Below are 12539 nucleotides of genomic sequence, written 5' to 3' on the forward strand. Positions count from 1 at the left end.
GTTTTATGATGCCCAATTTTAAAATGCATTTCTGAGTAAAAAATTCAATATCCTGTAAGCATGTTAATTTTTTTATACAATGAACAAGAGATTGACCTGACTGCATCAGTCAGTCCATAAGCCTGTTTTATATCTAATACACTATTAAGTGAAGTATAGCAAATTTCAGAAGAATTTTGTGATATGATTGGAGTAACATTTTTACAACAGTTCTGTCTGTTTAAGCATAGTATGTACAGTGTTAAATCAATGAATGGCAATATTACAGTAGGAAAATGGTCACTCAGAATGTTCAAAATAGTTTAATGTATGTTTTCTGTCTTCCAGGTTTATGTGGGTTCCTGTATCTTCTTTCCTGTGTCCCTTCTTTTGCCTTGGTGACTGCTTTCTGTGCTCATGACGAGAGAATTGATGGCTCATTGTTCACCCTTTGTGATTACTCCAGTGAAAAGTTGCTGTTCTGCTCTGATGATGCCGTTTATCAGATTGGTCCAAATGTGCCTTTCAGTGGCATGCACACATTGGCCTCTACCAGTATCATGGACATAGAGCTGTTTAGGATTGGTTTTAGCTTTTTGTTTGTTTTAAGCCAAATTAAAGCACCAATCTTAGCTTCCTCATCCCTCACAAATACTAATGTGCAACATTCTGTTGCTTTTTAGTCTTGAAATGTTCTCTCCGCTCAAGTAATTTAGAAATGAGTGAGTTTCCATTAATGTCTTCAGTCATCTATTATTCATACCCATTTTTGAAAGGTCTGGGACCTGCAAGCACAAATGATTATTTCATACAAAATCAGCAGAGTAGATTACTGCATGCTTTGTGAGGTTGCTTTGTATGGTGGCCCGCTTGGTGCTAGAAGGAAAAAAAAAAAAATTTCTTACTGCAGACTGGTGAAAAATTTTGCTGTGGCACCAAGTCATGCCTGTTTCTGAAAAAGGGCTTGTAACTTAGCTGCTTCAGAGTTATGTCTTTTATTTTAGTTTTCATCCAACTGGTCTTGAAATAGTAAAGAGAGAGCTTGCATTCATAAGGCATTTGTTGTAAATGTTTGGTATATTTATTTTGAAAGAGCTGACCTTGAGACTGTAAGCCAGTGTAGTACCGTATCTAAGTGTTGTGGAAGCGCTTTAGTCTATTTAAAAAAAGAAAAGCATCATGTTTGGCTGCTTCTTTTCCTTTCTACAGTTTTTCTTAATTTTAGGCTGTATGGTCATTTCCAGTAGCAGCATGTCAGACTGCCTGCAATATTAGCTGAAAAGTTTAGTAGACCTCTCTAAGTAGTTGGCAGTTTCTGTGTACTAAATATTTAGGGGCCATGAAAGTTGCTAAGAGCAACATACTAATCTGGCAGAACAGATGCCAATGAAAACAACATACAGGGTGACTTTTTACTAAGTCAGTAAAACGCCTTTTGCTCAGGTTCCAAAGCATGTTTCTTTCACATGTTGTGAAACTGTATTTTAATATTGCACTGTTTTCAGATTATCTCTGTAAATGGTCCCTTTTTTTCCTCCTTATTGGTGGTTTGAGAGACGTCAATGATTTGAGTCCTGGTTGAGTTAAATTTTTATGTGAAAAAACCCCATCCAAACAAATAAGGCATGACTGAGCCTAGTCAGATCCGTTTTTATAAGTAAACATGTGTTCATAAATATAGATTGCTGTCATAAATGATTCTTTATTCTTTTTCCAACCTTTCCCTGATTTCACATTGCAACAGCTGCCAAGTTGATTTAAACGTGTGTGAACCTACATACTCTTCTCTCTCAGTTTGCAAATGCACAAAATACAGGGCCATGGAGGTAGTTTGCCTTTCCTAAGTTGTACTCCAGTGGTAGGTGTCAGTTATCTGGTTGAATAGTCCCAATTAGGTTGGATAGTCTTCACTGAAAAAAGTACTGATTCATGATGACAGAAGATCAAGATGCTAGGTTGTCTGGGTGCATAAACACGTGGCAGTGCAGCGATATTTTTTTTTTTTTAGAGGTCAGCATTTCCAATGCCACTTTATCAATGAGTCTTAAATATTATACTATGATTACAAAATTATATGAACTTTGTCATTGGTAATAGCGGCTTAAATTTGCTTGCCAAACCTATCTTGCACTTGTCAAAATGTTTTCAGCTCAACAGCCAGGAAAAATGGATTGACATATTTTTATAACCAACATACTTTTTTTGTACATTGTGTTCATTCTTGAATAAAGTCAGTTGAGTGTTGGCTTGTAGATATTAAAAGGAAAGTATTGACTTTGATTCAATAAATGTTTTCTTTCACTTGGTGGCCTACTTTTTTTCATAAATTACATTTGCATTAGAAAAACACTTGCGGCCTACAGACAAATTTGTGGTGAAAATTCTCTGAAGAGTACCCTATTAGTATAATAAGGTTTTTTCATGCCACTCAACCCTTCTGTTGCCAAGTGGATTAAACCATAACTTCATTGGCAGTTTTGTTGCATTGATTTAGTGTGTATACCAGGGGCTTCTGCAGGGATCTTAAAGGGAAGGTTTCTTAAAAAATACATTGGAAACCTTCATATACAGGATTTCTTTCCTTTTGACTGCAACTGCTATGTGTGTTACTTTCTTGATTGTGATGCAGATTACTGTGGTGATCAGTAGAAGACTTAATTGTGCAACTAGTCATCATAATGCACATCTGCATTAAATATACCTGCAAGGCACAATACTGTCTACTCTGTATTTGGCTCAATTAATTTTTATAGTTAACACTCTCAAAGTTAATTCCTTAAACATGAATTTACTACTTTAAACTTCATGCTACATTGTTTTAAAGACTGATAATGAATTCATTAGCTCAGGGCAAGTTCTTGAATTTGCCAGTTTAGGAAAAAAGACAGTTCTAAAGGGAAAGAAAGATCAAGATAAAACCATGAGATCTCAATCAGCTGAAGGGTTCATTTCTTTAATTGTTGAAGTTATGGAAGCTTAGTACTGTCTACAAAGGTGTGTCTTGAAGAGCAGATTTTTAATATAACCATCTATAAAAATAAAGGGATTTGACCTCTTAAAGAAGGAGCCAGCCTGTTCACACTTAGTTTTTAGTCTGTTTAGCTGCCTAAAGCAGTTGTATGAGTCAATTCATCCCTTTTGTGCCTTTTTAAAATGAGAAGGTGCTGTAATAGCAACCAAGTCTCTGAACATAGTCCTGGTCCCAAGTAGCACTGTACTTTGCCATGATTTGATAAACCAAAAAACCCCCAGCCTTCAGATCCAGAAAATTAAGTTGTTCAGAAATCTTGCCCTGTCCACATAATGACAGGGTCTTACCATGTACAACACAATTATTCTAATTTCAGTATTCCTTGTCTCTTTTTTTTTTTTTTTTTTGGGGGGGGGGGGGGGGGAATGAGCGGGGGATGTGTCAATTAAATATTGATTTTCAAAGTCTAATTTTTAAAGCTATTCCCACTTTGTGTGTAGGCATGTGAACAGCACCTCTTCCTAGAGAATGGAAAGTGATTTTTGAGCTTCATAAGGATTCTATAGATCTTCTGCAGTTTATTGTATTTCCTGATATCCATCTTCTATGAAGATCTCTATGCATGCCACTCAAAAGATTTCATGAATTGACTGCACTTTCTCTCTTTATAGGCCTTAAAAAAAAAAAAGTACCATGTCCTCTTCTGAAACTAGTAAGACCTACCAAAGAAAGTATGTTAGGTTTTTACATTTGTGAAAACAGTTTAATGGAAGAGGCCTGGGTAGTACACATTTCTACAGATCAAAACTGTTTGGTGAGGATTTCACACTGATTTGTGATCCTGGATTTTGCAGTTTGGGAATATTGCATTTATTTGAATTTCAACAGTAAAATTCCCATTCCTTATTCCATATCCCCTTTTCTGTGACCTTAGCTAATCACAGAAGACTATGCATAATTATGCATATTATACACTATTTACTCTTTAACAGTTTCTTATTCCTTAAAAACAGTTGTTAAGATGATAGAATGGTGAAATTTGGATTATATTGCAGATTTAGTGGTATAATGCAATTCCATGAGCATGAATGGTTATGCCAGGACACAAAACACTTCCAGAGTAAAAGATGTTACAGGCTCAGTATTTGGGATAAGAGTTTGAGGCTTCTTTGGTATTAAGTCTATAAAGACATGCTGGTTGCAGCCACAGGCTACAACTTCCCTATAAAACTAGTCTACTAATGGTAAGAAGATGTAAAAATTATAATCAGCACAGCACAACCTTATTTCTGAAGAAGTTCACCTGCCTGAGACTGATGGCACATGCAACGTGTGCTACTGGGAAGCTAAGAGACACTGAGTGAGCAAATTGCCAAGCAGTGAGCAAGATTCCTCAGAATGAGATGTAATGAAAACTTAACCATTTCCTGCTGGCAAAAATCTGCATCGAAGTAGCAGGTAAATTTTAGGTGGTTCTTTCAATGTTTGCTCTTAAGTGATTAGAACCGATCTCTCTGCATAGATGCCATAAGCCAACATAACTGGAAGTTATCATGAACTTGAGCAAATAACACTCTCTAAGTGCAAGACCTGTCTCTTGAATCATCACTGTGAATGTACAGCTCCAGACAAAATACAGTAAAACATCCTTCTCACTCTTGATAGATGTCCTACCTTATGCAATATTGACAGATATTAAAGTGGCATTGTGGTGAGCATATTTAAACAGTTTATGTAATGGAGGAGAATTGCATGTGCTTTTCAGTATTTTAGAAGAAGAAAACCCATTTACTTTCATCGTATTCATGGCATGAAGCAAAGTGCTCATACATGTGCACCTCATCACTTAACATTATTAAATCAGCTCTAAATTATTTAAGCATGTTCACTACTCAATAAATAAGTTGACAAATACTTAATTGTATTTAGCATCACAAATATTAATGTTGTAGTCCTGACTGTAGATCCATATACAGTGACTGTGGCATTAAAGCTTATTGAAAATGATATGCTAGCTCTGCCAATAATTAATAGAAGTACTTCAAGGGCATACCAGTAAAAGTGATGGGACTGGTCCCATCTACTTACTCTCACAGTTTGTGCGAGCACTGACTGATTTGGCTGCTCAGCTGACTGTATTGTGTACTGACCAAATGCTGACTATTGGTAAATAGTAAAAGGAGATTTTTTTTTGCCAAATTGGTTAGTTTTAACCTGGATCAGTTTTTTAAGGCTTATCCAGAGCAAGCATAGGAGTGGGTGGCACGGGATCAGAAATAATCTGTGTGGAGAACACTGACAGCTTAACGTGGCTGTGGAAAAGCATCAAGCTTTCTGAATTAAAAAAACCCCACAGAACATTCAGCCCAGTGACACAACTTAGCCACAGCTGAGGCTGTGAGCATGTCTTCTGAAAAGCTACTTTCACTTCTGGGGAGCTCTATTTCTATGATTTGGGCTCACCAGCTTTGCCCAGGTTATTTTGTTTGGTTTGGAGGTGCAGAGCATGCTGAACACATTGTCAAATAGTCAATTACATCATCACTAAGAGTAAAGCCAACCTCAGGCAATATGACTGATTTCTGCGATCAGTGCTAAATCTATCACCACTACAGAAGACATGACTTTCTGCCTTCACACAAGCTAATAGAAATTGAGTTCAGACTTCAAGCTGGTTTCCTATTAACCGCAGAAAACAGAGTGCTGGTGGAGTTGGCAATAATTTGCTGAATACCAAGCTTGCTTGCCTAAATATGATGCAGAATGGTATAACCACATTTATGAATGACTGAGCTGTCATGCAAAAGGCACACTCATTTGCTGTAGCGGCTATTTAAGCATTTGTGGGAGCTTTTCATGGCATGGACTGTCTACAGCCAAATTTATCTTTTTTTTCCAAATATTTTATGTTCTTAGACACGAGATAGTAACAGAGCCTGTTAGCAGAAAGTAAAAGTAGAGTGTTATGTTTTGTTTATCAGTTCTTTCAAGTGAAGTGGATGCTTCTCTTTTGGACTTGGCTTGTAGTAGAAGATACTCCTGGTATGCCATGACGCACGCACAGAGCAGGGCTGGAGATCTGGTAGATGACACTGAAATTACCTTACTCTGATTGTCCAACAGTTCAGGAAAGTGTCAGTATGCAAGTGTGGTAATGAGCTTTATCAGTCCAACAGTGATTTTGAGGGTAGATGTTTCAGCATGAAACAGCGAGCCACCCGCTATGGATGCATGTCATTTTTTTGTCAAAATGCTAAGCACTAAGAAAGCTTGAGGGAGTGCTGATCTTCTAAAAGTGCTCTAAAGGAGTCATGGGCAGTTGTTTCCCAGGAATGTGCTTTGTTTCGCCCATGCTATACGCCTTCAGTGCCACGAAGGGGCTGTTGGCTTTTAGTTTGTTTCTTAAATTTCTTACCATTATATCAGCCTTTGTAGGTTATAACTGATTTGAAATATCTGCTAGGCAATATAAACATATTTTGCATTTGTACATTTCCTGGTGGGAAGCTCAGATGAATGACTCCTGTTGATACAGCAATGGTGTGAGGAGCCCTCACACACCACACAGGAGCTTTTCCACCTGCTGTCACTCAACATGATCCCTCACCAAATGTGTGAGGTAGGCCAGTTCTTAAAACATCACCTCTAGGGAGAACATGAGTATTACTTGAAATTGATTTTGAAGTCCTCATATTTCAAGAAATGTAGCAACACTAGGGAAATGGCTATTCTGAAACAGTTCTCCTTACAAAATCGTCTTTACAGTAGCAATAAAACATGCAAATATCATAATCCTTGGAGAAGAGTACACTTTCAGATGGTTAATTCTAATGTACATTTTGGCATTCCACAGCTTTTTCCACTTGTCACAATTTCACCTACTGGACCAGTAACAATCATCTCACATATATGGTGTATACATTAAGCAGTAGAGATAATGCATGGATTTGGCGGTGTTGTGCAGTGTTTCAATTCATGTTCATAAAAGAGAAAAACATTTCAGAACATGTACATAAGGAATCAACAATCACATTTCAGCAAGCAACACTCTGGGTTTGGAAGGATGAAGGAGTGTGGGGAGGGCAGATATTAACGGTGGGTAAATGAAAAGAAAGGAGGATAAGTGGGGGAGAAGGGTAAACTTTGATAGGTGTCCAAGCACTGTACCCAGACCAGTTCCCCACATTGCTCTTTTCAACAAGGAGCTATTGGTGACAGTCACAAAACCAGAGACCAGTGCAGCAAGGCTTGTCATTTTTCACTGTTTTCTGTAGTAGGTTCCAAGCCAATTACTCTTTTTCTAAGTTGCACCAGACTTTTGGTTTCCAGATGGCATAAGCAGGATCCATCATAATAGGTGGGGTAGGAGCTGCCCAGGGAAACAGGGCTGTATGGTGAGCAGAGCTGGGAAATGAGACTCTTTTTGACAGTTTTCAAAGTCTGTATTAAATGCAAACTGTTTTACTTAATGTGAACATACGTAGGATGGTGTGATAGATGCCCACACAGCTCCACATTTCTTAAAAAAACATGCAGAAGTCTGTTTCCAAAGCCATTTGCTGGAGCTGGACAACATCAGGATGATACTGCTGCTATAGGTCCAAGTCCCAGTATTTCTTTTTATTGACTAGAACCACCTATTTCTATCTGTTTAGATCTATCTACAATTGCACAGATGCTGCTTTCCTCAGCGAGTGCGAAAATGCAACCAGCCCAGGCCTTGGATGAGAATTAAATTGCCTGTGCCATGCTTTGGTTAAGAGCTTCCTCACTCATTCTCTGAATCACGACCAGAGCACTGCAAATACATGACAGAAGGAAACACTGTGGCTAATGCAACAGCTTTGTAAAACCTAGAACTGCAAAGTGACATCAAGATGACTGCTTACTAAAACAATCTAAAAATAGGATTTTCAGCCTCTTAAAACACACCTGCATACTCACTTAGAGCAAAATTAAACTGTTCTAACCTACATAGATTCAGTGACCCATACTGTCCCCAACATGCATGCTATAATGAGACATAATCATTACTTTTCTACAAATGAGTGTCTACTAGTTTCTGGGGCGTGAGTCACTTCTCAGCACTGCGAGACATCCACTTGCCTCCTGCACAGCAGCACTTCAAATATCCATCCGGCAGCAACGCAGAGTCCAGCATGGCACTGATAGGACTGACATTTTGCCCCAACCCAAAGTGCCAAAGCCATCTGGCGCCGGGGACTTGCAGCTATTTTTGTCAGTGCTTGCAGGCGTCGCAGCCACTGGCAGGTAAAGCCTACCGCAAGCACAGTGTCCCCAGCCCAGCTTCTGTGTGGGCCAGTGGGGTCTGCCATGGCAAGGCTCGATCAAACATGTGCAACTGCAGCCACTGCTCTGCTCCAGGGGCATATGAGACAGCCCCAGCCACACCCCAGGCTAAGCGAGTGGGTTTGCACCACATTCCCGGGTAGCAACTGCTACCTTCCTAAGTGCAAATTTGCATAGTACTGCACTGAGTTAAGAAAACCCTTCTTGAATCAGGTTTTCTAAGGGCACTTAACTAACTCTGCACAAATAAGTCAGGTCCTCCATCTCCTCCCTGCCCCCATTTAGCAGGGTTATGCCAGCCCAGTCAGCTAATGGAGGGGCAACTGGAGCTGCTTAATATCAATACAATAACCAGTGCTGTCACTGCTTGAAAAACTGTGATCAAATATGTGCAGCTGTTCATTTGAAAAATCCTCCATGGGACTCACATGCCTGCTAAATTTAAACATCTCTGTAAGTAAGAAATTTCCACAGTCTATGCATAGGGTCCATGACTCTCCTCCCCAATATTATCAGTCTTCATGTTCACATTACAAGACGTTTAAAAAGTTGAAGTAAATATTTGGATAATTGGAAAGTGGGCACTGGCCTCCCTGGACAGGCAATTGCTTTAGATAGCTCACTGTCCCAAAGTAAAGCCAATTTCACAGCACACTGGACTATTTCCCAATTGAGAACCCTACAGTCCAACCTTTTGACTATAAATGAACCTGCAAATGAGAACGGCCTTTTCTAATCAGGCCAAGAGGATCCAGAATCAGAGGACTGCAGAGAGTTTAAAGGATTTTACAAAACTAAGAATACATTTGCACAGTTCAGGATTTCATTGCCGTGCTTTTTCCTCTGCACATCTTTTGCCCAAATTTCTGGTATACCGCATAACCTGCATTTTTATTCCTTCACTGTGTACTACTTACTTAAGGTTTGGGGCTTCTGAGAACTATTTGTTAAGACTTGATGTGTTATGGATGTTGCTTGTTTCCCACCTAAGGTCAGTCTTAATCCTCCTATCACAAATGGCTTAATAGCCACATTTACATGGATTATCAATCAGGAATATGCAGCAGGAGCTAATGAATTTAAGTGACACTTGAAATAACAAACATAGGAAAATTGCCTCTAAATATCTCCTAGAATGCTCTTCTAATACACCTTCAGATAAAGCTTTTAGTAACTTTTATCACAAATGTTCATTTGATGGGACATAGGAAGATGATCTGTCTTCTGACAAGCTGCTGCACAGAGACGGTCCTGTTACCAACATCTTGGCATGATGGAAGAAGCACCAAACCACAAGAGGAAACACTAAGAAACTTGCACAGATAGATGGGATAATACTTTTTCCTCTGATTCCTACAAGAAACACCTCCAAAGAAAGTGGGGAGCAGAGTGGAAGGAGAGCTGCTGCAGTAATGCCTGATGTAACTGAGAGCTCTATCCACAACACCGCTCACCTGGCATTTTGCTCACACACGCTGACCTGACGCACCAGCTCTATGTAAGAGGCAGAGGTCTCTGACTCTGAAATCTTGCATGGTTTCAACAAGTATCTCTTTGTCTGTGAGTGTGCCTGCATGTGATCCCCAGAGAGGTTGTTTACAACACTAACACGTCCCCTTAGTCAGCCTCAATGACACAAGTGTCACTACGATGTAGCACCATCTTAAGACCTCATCTCTGAGGACAGAAGTGTCAAAAATGTACCATCTATTTTCCTTACAGGGTGATTAATGGAGTAATACTATTGTGAACATAGCATCATGTCCTCATTAGAGGTAAATGCTTCAGGTCTTGCCATTTTGTTCCTGTGATTAAATGCAAAGTGAATATTGATTTTGATTGTGGTTCTTTAATCAGCAAGTGGGTTTGATGATTGCATTCATGGGTTATGGAAAGCAACAGAAAAATCCCAGCCTGCCTGGAGGTGAAAGTACACAAAGTGCACAAAAGGGTGTTTGCTGCAGGATCAGTGGTTCTCTTAAAAGCCAGACCTGCAGCGCAGCTGCCCAGCTGCTCCAAGGCCAAGCACAGGGTTCAGTATAAAAGCCCACAAATACAAGCAGACTTCAGCAGCAGTTCTTGAGAGTGAGAAAAGGAAAATTCAGCAGCTTCTGCATTTCCAGGTCCCACTAGCTTGCTTTGGTCATGTAAACCTGCCTAGATAGAAAAAATCAGGGAGTCTTTGGAGTGGTCCCACAGCTGGTCCCTGAAGGAAGGAACACTTTTGGGGCAGACATCTAGTCTTCTGGGCTGATGAAAACATGTCAGTGTGCACAGTCTCAGCTGGCAGGTGACTGTCAGCACCAGGACTTGAGGAAGATGGTAGGCTACATGCTATGAGCTTATTGTAGCTCATGGAAAACTAATAGCTCTGCAGTAGCCTCCTTCAGAAAAGGGCAAAGGGATGGTTTTGGTGTCAAAGTGACTAAGTTGAATGACATAGTGATGCCTGCTGATGAACTGAAAGATTTTGTCCATTGCAGGAGCTTTTGTGCAACTCAGATTTCCCCATCAACATGCTCTTGTCTTGTCATGTAGTCTGAGGATTCATTATGCTGAAAACCAGCTTTCTAGTCCTGCACCATCCAGGTGCCCACCAAGATGCCTTATCACTCCCCCCACCCCGCCACCCCCGCCCCAGACAGGGGGAGAAAATACTTTGAAAAGCTCATGGGTTGAAATAAGGACAGGGAGATCATTCAGCAATTAGTGCCATGGGCAAAACAGACTTGGCTTGGGGAAATTAATTTAATTTATTGCCAATTAAACAGCATAGAATAATGAGAAATAAGAACAAATGTAAAAACATCTTCCCCCAACCCCTCCCTTCCTTCCAGGCTCAGCTTTACTTCCTATTTCTCTACCTCCTCCCCCCGAGCAGCCCAGGGTGAATGGGGGTTGCGGTCAGTTCATCACATGTTGTCTCTCCTGCTCCTTCCTCATCACTCTCTTGCCCTGCTTCAGCGTGGGGTCCCACACACAGGAGACAGTCCTCCTTGAATTTCTCCAGCATGAGTCCTTCTCACAGGCAGCAGCTTTTCACAAACTGCTCCAGCATGGGTCCCTTCCACGGGGTGCTGTCCTTCAGGAACAGACTGATCCAGTGTGGGTTCCCTGTGGGGCCAGAGGTCGTGCCAGGACCCTGCTTGCATGGGCTCTCCACAGGGTCACAACCTCCTTCAGGGCATGTCCATCTGCTCTGGCGTGGGGTCCTCTATAGGCTGTGGGTGGATATCTGTTCCACCATGGACCTCCACAGGGGGACAACCTGTGGCACCACCATCTTCACCACAGGCTGCAGGGGAATCTCTGCTCTGGTGTCTGGAGCAGCTTCTCCCCCTCCTTCCTCACTGACCTTCGTGTCTGCATCATTATTTCTCTCACATGTTCTCACTCCTCTCTCCCCGCTGCTGTTGCACAGTGGGGTTTTTTTTACCCTTTCTTAACTATGTTATCACAAAGGCTCTACAACTGTTGCTGATGGGCTAAGCTTTGGCCAAGCAGTGGATCCATCTCAGAGCCAGCTGGAGCTGGCTGTCTGACACAGGGGCAGTTTCTGGCATCCTCTCAAAGAAGGCACCCCCTCACAGAAGGCACCCCTGCAGTCCCGCTGCTATCAAAACCTTGGCACATAAGCACAATAGATCAGTACATTCCTGGTATTAATCTCTCCCTTATGCCTGAGAGCTTTTTTGAAAAATGCGGTGGGCAGACATTATCTTCTTTCATACAAGGTGGACTGGTGAGTGCTAAGGCTTATTTTCTTCAAGACACTGCACAGAACGGCACTGTAAGATGTCTGCTACCCCCATTTATACTGGCTAACAGCTGACCTCTCTCTGAGAGTATACTGGTGACTTCACCTAGCAAAAGCAGTGTACAAGGGTTTGGAGGTCTCCTGGCATACTGTGAGTGGTGGTGTGAGTTGCCATGTAAGTCTCTGCAGTGTGCTGCTGCCCTTGGTCCTCTACATGTGTCTCTGGGTGAAGGAAACACGAACTAGTGAGAAGCACGTTGATGTGTGTATAGGCTTCTCATTCCAAGTAAGAGAAAAATTGAAAAACACATGAATCTAGACAAAAATAATAAAACTCTGTATGCTCCCCCCCACCCTTGACTTTGCTTTCTTGACATTGTAGAACACTCTGCAGCTTCAGTGATGTCAAACTCAGGGCAACCCCATTTCTCACTCAGCATTTGGCTGTCAGTCTTTAGAAGGTCTAAAGTCTTGAAAAATCATGTATGATGTGAAGAAAAAAACCCAGTGTAACATTGCTTA

At 41.0% G+C, this 12539-nt stretch overlaps 1 protein-coding gene across 3 annotated transcripts in view; it reads left to right on the forward strand.

Annotated features, from left to right (window-relative positions):
* CDC42SE2 (CDC42 small effector 2) overlaps positions 1 to 2280 on the forward strand; it is a 93833-nt gene extending 91553 nt beyond the window's left edge. For all 3 annotated transcript variants that reach the window (XM_074855435.1, XM_074855437.1, XM_074855436.1), the window contains one exon: positions 328 to 2280. The gene's annotated coding sequence lies outside the window, so the exon portion shown is untranslated. The remainder of the gene's footprint in view (positions 1 to 327) is intronic.
* Positions 2281 to 12539: the final 10259 nt, after the last annotated feature.

This window comes from Strix uralensis, chromosome Z (genome assembly GCF_047716275.1).
Source record: "Strix uralensis isolate ZFMK-TIS-50842 chromosome Z, bStrUra1, whole genome shotgun sequence".
NCBI lineage: Eukaryota > Metazoa > Chordata > Aves > Strigiformes > Strigidae > Strix > Strix uralensis.